At 42.2% G+C, this 18,461-nt stretch overlaps 1 protein-coding gene across 1 annotated transcript in view; it reads left to right on the top strand.

The window, feature by feature from the left end:
- Nucleotides 1-18,461, top strand: part of KCNQ1 (potassium voltage-gated channel subfamily Q member 1) — a 564,083-nt gene that overhangs the window by 101,761 nt on the left and 443,861 nt on the right.

Below are 18,461 nucleotides of genomic sequence, written 5' to 3'. Positions count from 1 at the left end.
AGTGCTGGAATGCCAGTGCCAAAAGGACTGGAAATGCCATAAGACACCATTCCAGTTCCCCCAGAAACTGCTGGAATAGCATCCCAGTGTGTTCTGGCGAGACATGAGCACTGATAAAGAGCCAGGAAGTAATTAAGAGAAGGAGAAAGAAGAGGCAAGCAGCAGCAGGAGGAAGAGGAGGAGCAGGGAGCTGGTGAGGGTTCCCTGAAGTGAGCTGCATGAACCACCTAAGAGAGGACAGAAGTGGGGAGGGGACAAGCTGGTGCAGAGGAAGAACTGTAGAGAGTTTCTGGGACAGGACTGACTGGAGTTGGGGAAACCCTATCGGGTGGAAGACTCATATGGCAGCCTTTAGGTAAAAGGAAAGATCCAGGGCAGGCCAAACCCAAGAGAATAGGGTGATTCTGCAGGAACTCAGCAGTCATAGGCATGGGGAGCACCAGGCTATGGGGACCCCACTTGGAAAAGACCAGAGATGAGGATTATTGCAAAAGAGTTGCAAAAAAATTGAAAAGGCCAGTGGGGTGGAGGCTCTGGAATAGGGGCACACACAGGAATCATGGATTGTGACCTCCTAGGTACATGACTTGGAGAGTGGGGGTCCCAAGATAGGGATGGCAGAGCTGGTGAATTGCTGTCTTTTTATCTTGTTTTACTTTGGGGTTTGTGAACTGTTTCACTTGGTGGGATCTGCAAATGGCTGCACTTAAAGTAATAAATGATTCCTGAATATCTGGATTTTATTGAATTCTGAGAGGGACAGCATTCCATTCCTGGGCACACAAAATGGTTGCTAGTCTAGTCTGTGGAAAGGATGGGCAAGTTGGTCGACTGAAGAAAGGGAAACTGAGGTAGGATGCACCCGTCACTCTGCGGTTGGCTACTTAAGGAAAAGCTGCCATAATGGGCCTTATGACAGATGTGTAATAAGACAAATTGTGATTTTAGCTCCCCATTTGTGTAGTAGCTAGTTAAAGCATTGCATTCAGGACAGAAAATATGATGTTCTGTTTTCAACACTAAGGACTTCAGTCCCGGGATGCCATCCTGCTTATCCAGCCCCACCCTGCCACATTCCCCGTCCCCTGACCGCTCCCCAGAACCTCTACCCCATCCAACCACTCCCTGTCCCCTGACAGCCCCCCGGACCCCTCACCCCTTATCCAACCCCCCGCTTCCTGCCCCCTTACCATGCCGCTTAGAGCAGCACGTCAAGCAGCGGTGCCGCCCGGCCGGAGCCAGATGTGCTGCCGTGCTGCTCAGCAGGAACACGTAATCCCGCTGCCCAGAGCGCTGTCCGCACAGTGGCGTGGCTGTGGGGTAGGGAGGTAGCGGGGGAGGGGCTGGGGGCTAGCCTCCCCGGCCGGGAGCTCAAGGGCTGGGCAGGACAGTCTGGCCCGCGGGCCGTAGTTTGCCCATCTCTGCTATAGGTAGCAAAAGGAGCCCCTCTTCTGTTGTACCAATTATATTAGACCAATAAAAATCAGCAGGATCTTATTAAAGGGGACAAGGCAAAGATGCCACATTTATTATTATAACAATTTATGACTAATAACTAATATCTTAATTCTTATACACACACATTATACCTATTACCTATACACACACACACACACACACACACACTCACATTATAATACCTAATACCTATACACACACACATACACACATTCACACACACACACACACATTCATCAGGTGTTCTGCAGCTGCTGCATAGTTACCAGTCCTGAAGATAGCTTAAGTTCATGGCTTGATTTTGCAGCTTGGGTTCGTAGCTTGTGGCAGCTAACTGGCCAGGAAAGCTGGGCACAAGGACAAGCTGGATCTCTGTTGGGCAGGCACTGATGTCCTTCCATGTTGGCAGCAGAATGTTACCCAGAGTTTCTCATCTCACCCTTTTTTTTATAGGCTTTTAGTTTGGATTCAAAATCTATAGGTCTTGCTGTGTCACGCTGCCTCTGGGTTTAGATTGATCACCCATCAATTGCAGGCGTGACTTTCAGCCTTGGACCTGGCTTTGATCTTCCTTCTGTTGTTCAGTTGTCCTTTTCTTTTTAGGGTGGATGGTTCTTACTTTGTTTAGGGCTGTTGTCTAGGTCTTCAGCCGTTGGTATTTGAACTTTGCCATCAGGACAGGCTGGGGCTGGAGGTTGATTTCATCATTCATACATACCTCATTCACACATCTAAACTAAACTAATAAGATTACAGCAGGGTTTGCAAAAATGAAGGTTGGAGGAAGCTTTTACAAAATGGAGTGAGTGTTTTAAAATGGGGTTTGAATTACAATATGGAACAGAAGTTACAGTATAGGCAAGTGTAGTGAATGGTGAACAGAAGTTACATTATTAAAGTGAACAATTGAAAACAATTTCATTTATCAGTTCTACACTTCTACTCATACATGTTTATAGTCTGGAGCAATGTGGATGTCTTGTAGCTTTCCATGATGTTTCTAATCTGGAATTTCTAATCAGTTGCATCTTAAGAAGAGAGGTTTTTTTACCCACAAAAGTTTATGCCCAAATAAATCTGTTAGTCTTTAAAGTGCCACCAGACTCCTTGTTGCTAATCTGGAATGAGTTTTAAATCACTAGTAGGACAGTGAAGTTGTTGCTTCCCCTTTTAATGTTATTTGCTAATGTCTCTTTCTCTCTCTACCTATTATCAACTCTAATGCCTGAGGAAGCATTTTCAAGATCTCTGCCCGAAACCTGTCTTCAAACTGTAGCAAGAAAACGTTTTCAAAGAATTATTCAGATTGTTGAATCACAGAAAAGAAATTAAAACTTAAATTGCCCACTTGACTCAAAAACAATTAATACTTGTACATTTGCTGTATGTTTCTGTACACCTTATTCAACTGTCTACTGTGCAGAAAACTATTATCAAGAGATGGTCTATATATTACAGCACAGGTTTTCCCAGCATGCATTATTTTTTGCAATCACAGAAGCTGTATATGATATTGAATATTGATAGCCTCTGTAGGGAAAATTTGGAAAGTGTATACTCTTCCGCTAATACCCACTACACCATCTCTGTAGATTTATGCTTAAACCAATACAGCATTCAAGTGCAATCTCAATATGATTTTTAAAAATGGGAAATTTAAAATTCTTCTCAGTAGGTAAAAATATTCTCTGTAGTGACTTTAAAATTATTAGAAAAGCCCCTCAACAGTATACAGTCATATACCAGTTGTTTTAAAAAAAATAGTGCTTAAAACAGTGGTTCTCAAACTTTTGTATTGGTGACCCTTTTCACACAGCAAGCCTCTGAGTGTGACCCCCCCTAATAAATTAAAAATATTTGTTAATATATTTAACACCATTATAAATGCTTGAGGCAAAGCGGAGTTTGGGGTGGAGGCTGACAGCTCGCGACCCCCCCCCATGTAATAACCTTGGGACCCCCTGAGGGGTCTCGACCCCCAGTTTGAGAAATCCTGCCTTAAAAAAGTAAAAAATGACCATTACTTACTACCAGTGGTACCTGAGAGATCAATTTTTCATAAACTAAGACTAGTGTTAGTATTACAGTAATGGGCATATGGTATATTCCTAAACTAGATTTTAATGGCAACCACTATGTATATGACACCATGTATAAGTTTAATTTTGTGTTTACTAGGCCGCTTCTATGAGACGAAGGGAGGGAGAGAGAGGTTTGAGTCCATCTACAATCCTCCCTTTCAATAAATGGGATTTTGTATTAGTTGTAGACATTTCTGCTTACCTTTACAATAACATTCACTTTTTATAGTATCTCCTTCAAAATTATAGTGCACTTAGCGTTACCAGTCGGTAAGTGTAATATTTCATATTGAGTGCATGGTATCAAATTCAGTGAAACCCATCATGTCAACATAACCGATTGTATTTGATGCATTTGTTTCATGCTATCATGGAACATACAACTGATCATCACTGGTATTGGATTACCTTACTTACCGGCTAGAACAAATCTGCATTTCTGTTGTTCTGATGACAAAAGCTATGATTAATTTATAAGCAGTTAATCCCGCATTGGGAATTCTATATGCATCAATATTTGGCAATGGCAAATCCTGACTTTCTTTTCCCAAAGGGTTAATTTTGGAAGTTCAGTGATATATATAATAGGGTCAAGTGCCTGTTTAAAACAAAAGGCTGTGTTCTGGCAGTCAGTTCAGTAAAGAAATGTATTCTGTGTTCATCAAAGTTGTTTGCACAGAAACTTTTATATGGAGGTTTAGGTGCACCCATGCATGTGATGCAAAAGCAAATATTAGTCTGAGTTTATATTTCAGTATGCAGGGAAGGGCTGAGTCAGCTGGCAGATGTTTAATGAAATCTCTACAGTAAATACATGAGAAATTGTTCCTTATGTATATATTGTATATGGGAGACTCTTCTTGAGAGCATCTTCATCAATGACTGACTTGACCGTCAACATGGAACCATTTTACATTAAATGATCAAATGTATGTCCCCACAGGCTCTGATTAAGGAGCTGGTTATTGAACAATCCCCTCCATGCTGTCTGACTTGCATTGGCCCTAGAGAGTTTATCCAACTGCAGTGCAACTATTCATGGAGTTAAGGTGCCATTGAACATCATAAGTAAGGGCATCAGAATGTGACTCATATTAGTATCTGCCTAGCAAAGCTTTCTATGCAGATCTTTTTATGATATTTCTATGTAATATATTTGACCATGGGAACTGGACTTAGGATGCTCTTAGATGGGAAGTAATGGAAGAGCTCCTCAGACAGAAACTACAGTATGACTTCAAGGATGGAAGAAATGGAAATGAGTAGCTACAGTCAAAGGTCAAGGAGTGCAAAAATAGGAGTGCAAGCTGCTGCTCCAAACAAAGATGTCATAAGGCATGAGGAGAGTTCAGACAGACCTGTGTGGGAGTGCTTATACCCATATTTTAAATGCAAACTTCTGTCATACTCCTTTGGGTCAGGGAATATCTTTTTGTTCTGTGTCTGTAAAGCACCTGGCATAATGGAGGCCTGGTCCAGGTCTAGGACTTGTAGGTGTACTGCAATACGAATCAATAATACTGATTTTGGGGAAAACAATGAATGCAGGTGACATTGCTCTTGTCAGGCATGGATGAAGAAGGAAACTAGATACAAAATAAGAAGGGCAGGCAAGTTAACTTACCAACTAGTATTAATAAAAGAAAGGCCTCAAAGGCCAGCTATGTAGAAATGTCTGTCGGAAGTGGAGTAAGATGCTGGAGGAAGTTGTTGCTGTCTGGATATAGCTGGGATAATAGGAAGAGTTAACATTAGACTGGAGTGAACCTTGTGGAGTCTGAGGGTCATGAGGCCTCTCAAACTATTGTATAAAATGTTGAGTTTCACAATACAAGCATGTGTTTTGTGAGGCCAAAATTTAAATAAGGGTCTCATCCTATTTGAACTCTGTAAAATTGGGTCCCCATATCCATTTCTTTTTCCCAAGAGGGCAAGTACCAGTGCCCTGCCCAAGGCAGGTTTTCCTTTGACCTTGGACAGTGGGGTCCTTCAACTAAGATCGAGCTCTCCATAAATCCAACATGCTATGGGGTGGATTTGGAGGCAGAAAGCGTCCCTCAGCTTGTACTCAAGTACATATGAGACTGTCAGCTGAAGGACTGATCAACAAAAACTTTTGCAAAATTGAGTTGTGTATATAGCAACTTGCACATTTCCAAAGTGATTTATATAGAAGTGTTGACTAACTGATACTGAGCCAGATAATGCCTGACCCTTGCGTATAAAATGTGGGGAAAAGGCACAAGAAGCCTTCCTTCCACCTTACATGGCCTATATAAAGACCACCTAAAATTGAAGTCCCTATGTTCAGGAGAAATATTTTCTCCCAGACATTTTTTTTCAAGAAAATTATTGGCTTTTCAACTGAACCAAAAATTGGTATTTTGGTTAAAATGTTCAGGTTTTGTTTTGTTGTTTCTTTACCGAAAAACCCAAGATTGTTTTTTTTTGGGGAGGGGTGTTTTGTTTTGTTTTGTTTTTTGTGAGAGGTCACCCCTTTTCTCTTTCCACCCTTCTTTTCTACTGTAAAAAGTTGGGGAAATGGGAGAAGATGGAGGCGAGAAGGAATTAAAAAAAAACAAAACTGAAAAATTTTGCAAAAAACCCCCCACTTGAATAAAATACACAATTTTCATTGCATTCCAAAACTTTTGCAGAAAACATATTGCATTTTTCAGTCAGCTCCTACTTTGTAGGCAGATAAGACAAGGGCTCTTCCCATAGGATTTTACAAGCTCAGAGCTTGTGTGTATGAGGAACTTGCCCTACATAGCTATTCTGGAGCAACTGTTTCTAGTTGCTATTCTAAAATGGCTCCCTGTATGTCCTATCTATTCTGAAATAAAAGTGACTTAATTTTGGAATAATTAAAGCATGTCTACACTTTAAAGTTAATTCAGTTTAGGGCAGGGTGTGAATTTAAAGCACAAAACTGTTCTTGAATAACTCTGTCTGTGGACTCTTATTCTACACACTGAGTATGTAGAGGATTCTTGCATCATAAATGGTGACTTACCAACCAGTGTTTAAAAATTCTAATATTTTCCTAAACAAAACTACCTTTAAATTACAAGAATAAATGAGGGGAAACTATTCCTCATGAAATATAAACATATCCCTGAAGTGTTTTCCCGCCTGCTATGTTAAACAAGAAAACTCTAATTAGCTGAGCCATTTTCTGTACTTTATCACTACATGTGGCTGTGAAGAGGGCTGATGTAGCCAGGTCTAAGGATATGTCTACACAGCAGTAAGTGTGCACAGACTAGCCTACCCGAGCTAACATGAATCCAGCTAATGCAGGTAACACTAGTAGTGAAGACACTGCAGCGTGGGCTTCAGAGCAGGCTAGCAAGCCAAATTCATAACCAGGATCCATGCCAGGCGTGTATTACCCACCCTGAAACCCATGATTCCAGCTAGCTTGGGAAGGCTAGCCCAAGCACAGCTTGTGCTGTGTAGACATGCCCTAAGTATAGTTGTGATGAGTGATTATGGAGAAGTGGTTTTTTGTCTGTTTCAAAATAATCACAATTTTCAGTCTGCTATTTTCACTTTGCCTCACTAGATGGTGCTCTGGTAGGGTTTTGACTCCCTGGTTGCACATTGGCAATTTGCCGGCGTGAGCTCAGGTCAGAGCCAAACCTGCAAAAGGATCATCATTTTGAAGAGTACATGTATGCTTGGCCCGTTTATAGTACTGGTGCGGGAGAGTTTTTGCCATGACTCATGAAGAGAATGTGGTGTATTTGTATAAAAACTGATTTTGAGAGTACAATATTTAAACTGTGGGGGAAAAAAACGTAATTCAGAGAGAGATGTTCCCAGAGAGACCATATTTTTTCTTTTACTTTCATAAGCAAGAATTTTATGGTGCCAGAATGCAACAAAATGCTGTTAGCATGATCTAAGAAAATCCAAGTTCCTGATCCAAGAGGATTAAATATTCTGCTGAACTGGAGGTTATTCAGTGTGCCTGAAAAAGCTATTTTCTTCAATATTGCTTCCACTCCAGAATTTTTTTTAATGCACACTTTTATGGGGAATGTATGTCATTTTCAACTTTGTATGTTCTGGGTTCTTTCTCCTACTCTTCTTAAATATTACTCATACAAATAGTTGTATTTATGTATATATTTAAAAGACCCTCAGTCAAGTTCTACACGTTAGATTTTTTTAAATATTAATATAGCTGGCAAGGGAATTTATTCTCTATTTAAGAGAAACTAGGTTGAAATGAAGGCTTAAGTGAAGTCTAGGCTTTATTCTCCAGCTTTTATGTATTTATGCTTTAAAAAAGAGAGAGAGAGAGGGAAATATCTAAATCTTTTCACTATGAAGACAGTCTTCATAATGCTATCTTGTTGCATCTGCTGTCAGTAAGAGCAAAACAATAGCATCAAGAGAGTTTATCCTAGTCTTCATAGGGGGGTAAGTGGGGACTTGGGAGATGAACTTTGATGTTTAGTGGGTTTTGTTTTTTGTTTTTTAATAAATTGTGAGCTTATTTATTGTATGTGAAAGGTGGCAGAGGGAAGGGGGCAGGAGCCCTAGGGATCTATGTACTCACTCCAAAGAACAGATACAATACAGGCTATGCATTGTCCCAGCAGCATACCTCTGTCTTGATCCAAAAGGGCCAGGGCTAGGATAGTTCAGCCTCCATGCCCATTCAATCCTTTGCCTCTGCTGGGACTGCCAGTTAAGATGTCCTAACTCTTATGATATTGAATGCTTCTCTTAAAGCCGCAGCTCTTGGAGCTTAGAATCTCAGCTTTCATTTGGGGGAGGAGAAAAAATTTATCCCTCGTGATTGCGGGGAAAATATGATCTGAAGGCCTAGAAACCAAGAAGGCAAATTAAAAGAGCCCCAAATGATTTTTTTTTTAAATCTCATGATTTGCGGGGCCTGATTTTGAATGTTTTGGGGGTTGGCAGTGTTGTGTCAGTCAGTTCATGCTAACTGTGTGGGGGGAATGGGTTTACAATGTGGCCAGATTTTCCCAATAATTGGAATGAGACCAACAACTCACTGGGATAGCTGTGGTTCAAAGGACTGAACACTGGGCTGGCAGTTGGGAGATTTGGATTCTATTAACAAAAGCCACTGACTTGCTGTGTAGCCCTGAAGAAAATCATTCTTATTCTTTTTTATGCTTTAGTCCGCCACCTGCAAAATGGGAATAAAGCACTTTGAGTGCTGTTGATCAAATCACTATTTAAATTCAAGGTATAATTGTTCTTAATTTCATGTAGGCCACCAAACAACCATCAGGTTTAATTACTTTCATCCATTATTCACATAACCTGGATTTGAACCAGTGTAATAAGCATTTACCCCGATACTAGAAATGAAAGATCTAGTTTCTGTTTCAAATACCAGCGAGCCATCTAGCGTGGTTTCAGGAATATATCTGCCTTGTATTCTCATAGGACATCCCACTGCAGAGAGAGCTAAAAATTCCCCACAGGCTCTAGCTGTACCCACTCCTCCATGTCTTGCTGCTACCTAGAGCTTGTTTTAAACCCAGCCCTTTGGATGTGTAAATCAAATAAGCACTTTTCTGCTGTGTAGTTCTTCTGGTGATAACTGTGCCACCAGCTGCTCCCTCCTGCCAGCTGCCTGTTTCTTACCATTTCTATGCTGGGGAGCAAAATGATCATTCTCTCCTGTGTAAGACCCTGAGGATAAGCACTGCACAAGAAACCTCAGCAACCATTCCCAGCCAGCCCCTCTTCTGCGTCACAATGTTATTTGTAGCTCAGACCAGTGGATCAGGATATGTCTGTACTGCAATCGCAGGGTATGACTGCAGCATGTTTAGATGTACCCAAGATAGCAGTAATCTAGCTAGCTTTGGGGCCAGTGTAGGTGAAACTATGGCAGTGTGCGCTTCAACATAGGCTGTACAAACTTGTCTGGAACCATGGGTAATTATGCATGGGCATAGCCTATGCTGAAGCTTGAGCTCCCACACCTTCACTGCTCTGGGACCCCAGCTAGCTAGATTAAAGCTAGCTCAGGTATACCTATGCAAGCTGCAATCATGCTCCATGATTGCTATATAGACATACACTGAGTCATGGCAAGAGAAGTAAAAAAAAAAAAAATCTGTAAAGGGGAGGGTGAAAGGAAGGAAAAGAGAGAGTAAGAGCTTGTCTACATGAGAAAGTTGTACCATTTAACTTCAGATGTGATTTTAAATGGATTTAGTTAAAACAGTGCCATAGTCTGTGTGGATATTATTTCAGTTTACACCAAGTCATTACAAACACGTTTAAGCTAAACCAAAATAAGCCAATTTTAAATGGAAATAAGAGAGCCCAGAGAGGGGGTTGCACAGGTATAACTAAATTGGGTTGAAAATTATTTAATCTGGTTTAGTGCACAAAATGGGTCCTGATTATGAGTGTTTCCCAACTCCATCCTGGGTGTTTTTTGTGTTTCTTGGGTTTTCTTTTTTTTTTAACTGAGCTTGGTACATGTGCTTGACACATGGTAGTAGTGCAGGGGAAACTGATGAGGGAAAGAATTGGAGAGATGGGTAAGGTGGAGAAGGTCCAGAGGAGTAATAGAGGGAAAATTTGTCCAGACTATTAGCTACACAAGAAAATGTAGCTGCATTAAAGGTCTTTTGAACCACTTATGTGGCCAGAGTCAAACTGCAGAGATAAGAAGGGTCATTGATCTTTTTGGTTAATTATGGTTATGTTTAAAATAAACATGTATAGTAGGAAGGAGTAGTTCTGACTTTTACTCTATAGGGGGCAGCATTGAACCATGATCTGAGGAGACTCATTGGAATGAATACATTGAACACAATTGAATCTGAAATCACTGAGTTCTCAAGTATGTAAAATATGATCTAGAATGATCTCACTATTAATAAATAGATGCTCTTTCAAATAAGATTAAAACTTTCAAACTAGATCAGGTGTTTTTTAGTACTGTTGGTAAACAAAAAACCCACAAACCAATTGTTTCTGAGGGGGAGGATATAAAGGTAGCTGTCAGAGACTGCTGTAGCCACACTGGTTATTACCACAAAATCCTTGTAACTCATCCTGCTTGATTCCTTGACCCTGTGTGTTGTGGTACTTAGTTTCTCTAACCCTCCCTTCAAAAAGAAACGTGTCATTAAAATGAACTGGGCACATGTCTCCTGCAGTGCTTTCACTGTCACCTCAGCAATCCCACATGACTACTCCCCTTCTAAAACCTTTAATGGGAAAACAAGCTCATGTGGTTAAATTGTTCTAATGTTACTTCAGAAAAAATTATTCTAGGAATGTGAGGTAACTGCTAAGCAGCAACTTCATAGATACCAACGTTATGAACGCTAGTATTGTAATAGGGACAGCGGCAGAAAGAAATATGGATGCTCCTTTAACTCTCAGTGTCCACACATCAGAGCACAGAGAGATGTTGTAAGAAAGGGTACTATATCTTTTGCTTAAATAAGAAAAAAATAATCACTCCTCCTACCACCAGACAGGCAGACCTAATGTGCCACCTTAGAATAGACAGATCCTTGTTAAAATGTTATAGTTATTGGCATTGCCAACCCCAAGACAGAAAAAATAATAAATTGCATTCTGGTTTTTGAGCCGTTAGGGTTTGTGTTTTCAAGCTTTTCCCTTCAGACATAAGGGATAGGATTTTTTTTAATGAAAGATGAGATTCATGTACTCACTTGACTCCGGAAGTTGGGAAATTTAAGAAAAACACTAAATATTAAAAGACCTACGATAAAATTGCTAGAATAGGCAACACTGAGTTACCATCTTTCTTCTCTCGCAGATATTTTCACTTGCTTATTAATCCTATATCTTTAGCTTGCTAGCAGTGCACTCATTTGCTGTGAGTGTGTCTACGTCTGCTCATTAGGTGCAGATGGTTGTAGGTTTGGATGCTAATTTTAGTCTGGAACATTGGACTGGCAAGCTGAAGAGAAGAAGGTTCCCTGAGAAAATTCTGGCACTTCTATTTCTGCTCACAGTAGGAATTACAGACAGAAGAGCCTTTCCACTAGTATTGCTGTATCTGTGGTGCTTGTCTTGGCCAATGACAGAAAATTATGTATCCAAACCCTCAAAAAAGATTTGATTCAAGTTCAGTTCTAGAAATTGGGGGAGGCTTTTAATATTTCTGAGCCAGCTTGCCTATGCCAGTTCAAAAGTAATTTTGCATCTTTGTTCTGCATGGCTTGTATATCATCTGATAAATTCATAGGCCAGATTCTGCTACCCATTATGCACAGTGAGGAGTAGTTTACTCTGCCTCTGGTTCCACTGATTTCAGCAGGGCTACTCCTGGAGTAAGGTACTTGCCAACTTGAGTAAGGGTGGCAGAATTTGGCCTTCATATTTCTGGTAACATGGAACTGAATGATTGTAAAGTGAGTGGGATTTAGTGGGACTGAGATTTCAGGACTGGGGTTGAATGACTCATGGAAGAAAGGCCTGCTTAGTAATGCTGTTGAGTTGGTGACAGATTGCAATCCAGAAAAGGTCAATAGTGATGAATTGTTGCCATCTGCTGGCTGTTTGGTGGCTGACGTGCTATGACATGGTGATCTCAATATGGACTGTGATGGAGGATCCATGTTACATATGTGTCGCCACCACCAGTGCCCCGGTTGGCAGTCTTGGCACAGAGGAAGGACTGAATGGGAATGGAGATTGAATTATCTTATTACTCTTAGAGCAAGCTTCTTCAACTGTTTATATATGAGGCACACTGGAAAGACAGGGTTGGACTGTCTATATTGCACTGACTATATTGTACCTTTTCTGTAGAAAAATGGAGAACTTCAGTTTCCAGTGCTGTCAGTCCAGCCCCTTTCTCATTTATGTTTGCTTTTATCAATCCATATATGCCAGGTTTTGGGGTTGTTTTGTTTTTTTTCATTTGGTGCAGCTGAAGTTCAGGGAGTCAGCAACTTTTGATGTGAAAGTCAGTCTAAGAAAATCAATCTAAGAAATGTATGATTTATTTTCTGTTGTATCTTGTTTTTCGGGACATACTCTACCAGAGAGCTCATGTTGAGCTAGCTGGTGTCAATCCTCAGCTGGTGTCAATCAGCATAGCTCTATGACCAGTGACTCAAAACTAAAGCCTGTAGTAGAAAACATGTGTTCCATATAATTATAAATTTCATTAAATATATAACATTTTTAATAAATAGAAGAAGAAAAAATAAAAGTACCACCTTGGGGAAAAAAAAATCCAAGTCTGTGAAATGCTGGCATACGGTGGAGGCAAGCAATGAAAAGAAGGATTTTTAAATGTAGGATTTATCAGATTAGTGTGTAATGTTTGCAGTGACAGGTGTTTCCTTTATGCCTTGCCCAAATGTCTGGAAAGTAGTTTGTCATTAAGTGCTACATTGAGTATGTATCTCAATTTCAGTATAACTGGAGGGCCTGTGGCTTTGTTAGGTCCTTGTTTTTACATCTGACCTGAGCCAGCTGGAGTCTATTGTTTTAAGCGTAATGTAACAGCTGACATAACATAACGGATATCAAGCTGAAAAGCCAAAGCAGAGTAGTGAACTGATGCAAAGGGAGGGGATGGGAGAGGACGGGTATTACTAGCATCATGATTCAAAGTGGAGAGTTGCTGGCTTGTTTTCCCTGAGGGAATTAGCCAGGAAATAATAGGATGAGTCTGTTGAAGCTCTATTTGCAATTGATTACATATGATAGACTACCAGAGACAGGTTTGGGTTTGCCAGCTGTCACTAGCTGGTGGCTGTTGAGTTGTTTTAAGTGGCTTTGGTGTGGATAGCTGGGTAGACTCTGCAGGTGTGATATAATTGCATAACTGCAGTGAGTGCCAATGATTTATAAGAAAGTGCCAATGATTTATAAGAAACCATGAGTTAGGAGAGAGAGAGAGAGAGAGAGAGAATTTTATTTTGCAGCTCATACTGGATTAAGTAAAGTGGTTTCAATTAACTTGCTAAAAATGAAGTGGGACTGGATTTCTTGATGGCTTTCCTTCTGGCAACTGATAAAATAGATTGTAGACAATTTTCTAAATAGTGATTTATTTTCATCTCTTGGTTTCCTATTTTCATGCTAGAAGAGCATATCTAACATTGGATACCTAATTAACCTGGAGGGAAAATGCATAGAGAAAATTCAAATTGTGAGAATTCTGCTAGACTCTTGTCTCAATCTTGCAACTGTAAGGCACCTGCAAGATTGAGACAAGAGATCTGGGCCCTACAGAATCTTGTACATTTCATTTTGCTGCCTGTACATAAGAATGGAACAAAGACAGCATCTATACATACTTAAGTCAAAGATCAAAAAGGCCTTATTAGTGAAGATCATTCCAGCCTAGTTTTGATGTGTCAGATAGGGCCTCCAGCTTCTCCACTGAGAGTTTATTCCACAGGACAAAAGATAACATAAAAACAATTTTTGAAAACCCAATGGAGGTGGGCTGGGGGGGGAGAGTGTGTTGTTACGGGTTGGGTTAAACCCTCATTGAAGAAACTGATGGGTTTGAATGTATCCTTCATTTAAGATAGCTGTAAGAGACAGTTTTGGAGCCCCATCTAAAACACAGCATAATGAAGTCTGCCTGGAAACTAGCACCATGTGGGTGGAGGGTTTGAGTGTGTGTGTGTAAAGGTGAGACAAACTGTAGTGCAGACAAAAACTGAGAGAACACAGTGGCTTATAGCTATGGCACTGGAGCTATGTCAGCATAACCCTTTAATGTAGACACAACCTACACTAACAAAAAGAATGTTCCTACAGCGATGGGAAAAAACATCACCTCCCTGCGTGATGGTAGCAAGATGGACAGAAGCATTCTTCTGTCGATCTAGCTGCAGCTACATGGGGGATTAGGCTGGCATAGCTGTGGCGCTCCAGGGTGTGGGCTTTCACAACCCTAAGTGTGGTGGCTATGCAACCGAAGTTTAAAGTGTAGACCAGGCCAGAGAGAGATAGGGAGAGGAGGGAGAGAGGGAGGATGTGTACAAGCTGGAACAGGACAGAATGTGGGGGGAACAGCCTGGATAAGCATCGTGCGTGACCCTGAAAGAACCTAGAAAGGGGGCTTCTGGATCCAATGCTGGCTAAAAAGGTTTGGGGGGTATAAGCAAAGAAACTTCTGCGTTCAGAACAGCAGGACTTTGTACATTCCTTGTTATAAACAAGATGGCATCAAGGAAACTACCAGAGTCATTGTAAATTTCTCCTCCTAATAACTTCTGCTTGGTCTAAAAATCTGACATTTAGCCATAAATACCTTGCATGTTAAATTTATTTTTCAACTACTTCACTTTTATTCTGATACTATTAAAGACAATATTTACTTGCCAAAGCCATGTTTTAACAGCCACTAAAGCAACTCAAATGTTTACGATCAGATCCTCTTGCTCCAGCAGCACCAAGCTGCCCTAAATCTAACTTACCCAGCCACTGGAGTAACCCAGGTAGCTTAGAGAGAGTACCTAGTCTATCCTCTTTTTGCAGCTAATGCAGGGGGCTTTGCAAAGAGAAACAGGTACGCACTGGTCATATCTCTGTCCTGGTGATCACTGGGCTGTTGTGACAGGCCCAGAAGTCCTAAACTGGAACAACCTATGTAGGATTCTGTAAGTTGCTCCTGGAGACCAAATGACTCAGACTCCTTTGCACTCCCCCTGCTGAGCTGAGTGCTCCTTGGCTGCAGCAGATGAACTGCACCACAGTATACTGATTATACAAATAAATGTCAGGTATTTCCACACAGTCCATCGAACACCAGAATATTTTTAGGATCATGGAAACTGAAGAATTCTGACTAGGTCCCAGAAACTGCAGGACTTCAAAGAGAAACTATTAGTGAAAATAAGCACACAGCCAGATCACACCACATCTGTGAAAGAAAGTTATGTATTTCTTCCCTTTGATGGTTTCCCCTATGCTAATGACTTTGAGGCTGTCTAACGTACAACGCTAAAGTACACAGAGAATGTCTAGCAGCTGTCAGTGGAGCTGTGTAGTATTTGAATTTTCAGGTGGACTTAATCAGAAACTGAGAGAAGTTACCAGTACTTAAAAACAAGCCACAGGCAGTTGTTGATTCAGTGGCTCTGTACTTTCAGGGCTAGTCCTAGCTCTATGTACTGAAGTAATAGGTTTGAAAAATATCTTCTGTAACAAATATAGCAGCACGTAAGTGGTGCAAAAGACCTTGAATGCAGCTGTGTACTGGGGAAATTCTGGCAGTGGAGAGCCCTTTCTTAGGCTTGTTTATCTTCTGCTTTTTGTTCCTTGTTCCTGCCTTGGCCCTCATTTTAGATGACCCATCTTCCTTTTTTCTCCAGCTTATATTCAGTGTTACCATTTATGAACCTTTTCCCAAATCCTTCCTGATTTTTGTTTTTGTCGCAGCTTTGGTAGAAGTGCTTTACCCCTGGAAGGGGTGCAGGGGAAATTCATTTACATGTCACTTATCCCTGCAGCCATTCCATGTATAAAGGTGAAAGGGGCGGGGGTGTGCTGCAAAGGGAAGCTCACTAGCATAATCCTAGTTGGTTTCTCATCACAGCCAAATCTCTGTGTACCGTACTAGAGTGCTATTTTGGCTACAAAACTGCAGTGCAGTTTTAAAACAGGACAGATGTATGTGGTGATTGCACTGCACCTGGCCTACAGGCAGGGAGCTTGATGCCTACATTCCAGGTGGTGTTTGAACGCCTAGCTTTAGCAGAAGGAACTCCAAATGGGGTATATGTGGTGCTGGCAGGGGGAGGGGGAATCAAATACTTACTAATCCTGCCTCTGTAGTGCTTTGTGAACATGAATGTGTTTAACCTCCCAACACAATTGATTTGCCCAATGCCACACAGCAGAATGGTGGGACAATTCCAGCCTTCAAGGAAACTTGGAATTCTTAGATTTTACCGTGTGAAATTTCAACTGGTAGATTTTTCTTTCACTATGATTTACAAGTCAAACTGCATGCTGCCCCACTGAGGGAGGGTATTAAGGTTGTTTACATTACAATAGAGCCCAATTGTGAGATCAGGGCCTTGCTGTGTTAGTGAGAGACAGCACCTTCCTTGAAGACCTGACAATCTAAATAGGTAAAGGCTGGGAGAAAAGAAGCAGTATTATTCCCATTTTACAGATGGGGAACTGAGGCAGAGAGAGTAAATGCAAGAGTAAATGGCTTACCAAAGTGAGAAGTTGTGGCAGAGTTGGGAACTAGACCCATACCTCCTGAGTTCTAGTCCAGTGCCTTTAACCACACAACATCTTTCCTTTCTAAAACACGTGCCTCAAATTCCACATGCTAAAATTTGAGAAGTAATCATCAGACTGTACCACCACAAAGAGAAGGTAGCATGTCTAATAAAACCTGTGCCAAACCACATGCACCCTGTACTAGCCCCATAGAGAGCCACTCATTCTGTGTGGTTGTCAGGCTATCCTTCCATGCTTGCTGTTTAGGAGCTGAACTGCCAAGTATCGTGTTCTCCAAGCATGGTGCCATTTCTGTGGTGGAGAAAGAGCTACTGGTGCAACAGCAGTTCCTCCACAGACTTCTGTATAGATCTCCATTTGGCCCCCCGAGTGCCTGCTTTCCAGTTTCGGTACCTCCCACCCCTGCAATGACCTCCACTCTCCTCCCCAAATGTGGAGCACTGGACATTGGCAGTCTGTGTGGAGAGGGGGTATCTGTGGTCTCTTGAGGGAGAAGAAAAGCATGTCACTAAGGCACACCTTGCTCCCTTTTGTCTACTTCAGTAGTTTCCCTACCCCTTTTTTTGCGCCCATCTGCACCATCTAGCACAGGGGTGGGCAGACTTTTTTTAGCCTGAGGCCACATCCAGTTTCCAAAATTGTATGGAGGGCTGGTTAGTGGAGGCAGTACCTCCCCAAACAGCCAGGCCCAGCCCCTGCCCACTATCCGACAGCCCCCCCCCCCGCTTCTCGCCCCCTGATGGCCCTCCCCTGGTATTCCTGCCCCATCCAAGTCCCCTGCCCCCTGACAGCCCCCGGACCTCCCGCTGCCCCATCCAACCCCCTCTCTCCTCCTGACTGCCCCCCTGGTACCCCTGCCCCCATTCAACCCCCCTGTTTCCCATCCTCTGACCGCCCCAACCCCTATCCCCACCCCCTGACCACCACCCCCAAGTCCCCTGCCCTCTGTCCAACCCCCCCTGCTCCCCGCCGCCTTACCGCACTGCCTGGAGCAGTGGTGGCTATCGGCACTACAGTCATGCTGCCCAGAGCAGCAGGACAGGCATCTGCGCTGCCCGCTGGAGCCAGCCACACCACCATGCAGCTCAGAACACTGGGTCAGGCCATGGCTCTGCAGCTGCGCTGCCCCAGGAGCTCGCAGCCCCACCGCCCACAGCATTGTGCTGGTGGCGGGGCAAGCTGAGACTGTGGGGGAGGGAGAACAGCGGAGGAGGGGCTGGGGGCGAGCCTCCTGGGGCAGGAGCTCAGGGGCTGGGCAGGAGGCTGTAGTTTGCCCACCTCTAATCTAGCACGTGGCCCACAATTTATTGCTTTGATAGAAAAATCTACAGGCCATGATCCTTCAGGGGATGTAAATCCGAGTAGCTGCACTGAAGCCTAAATTGACTATGATGATTCACACTAGCTGAAGAATCTGGCACACAGTACCTTATTTGGCAACTAAAAGATTTAAACAAAATAAGTAGGGTAATAGAACAGCTTCTGCAAATACGGTTGGCTCCTAGTCCAACTGCATGTTTTTCATGGCATCTTCTCTGGCATTGTGTACTCCAGGAAATAAACTTCTGAGCCACTGGGAACCCTAATCTAGACAAGGCTCCTTCAGCTTCTAATGATTTTACCACCATATTACTTACCTGCCGGTAAAGCAGCAGGTTTGTTTTTAAACAAAGCCTTCCCTAAACACAAAAGTTGCATTGGTTTAAT

Source organism: Gopherus evgoodei, chromosome 4 (genome assembly GCF_007399415.2).
Source record: "Gopherus evgoodei ecotype Sinaloan lineage chromosome 4, rGopEvg1_v1.p, whole genome shotgun sequence".
NCBI lineage: Eukaryota > Metazoa > Chordata > Testudines > Testudinidae > Gopherus > Gopherus evgoodei.
This window is presented reverse-complemented; position numbering and strand designations above follow the sequence as displayed.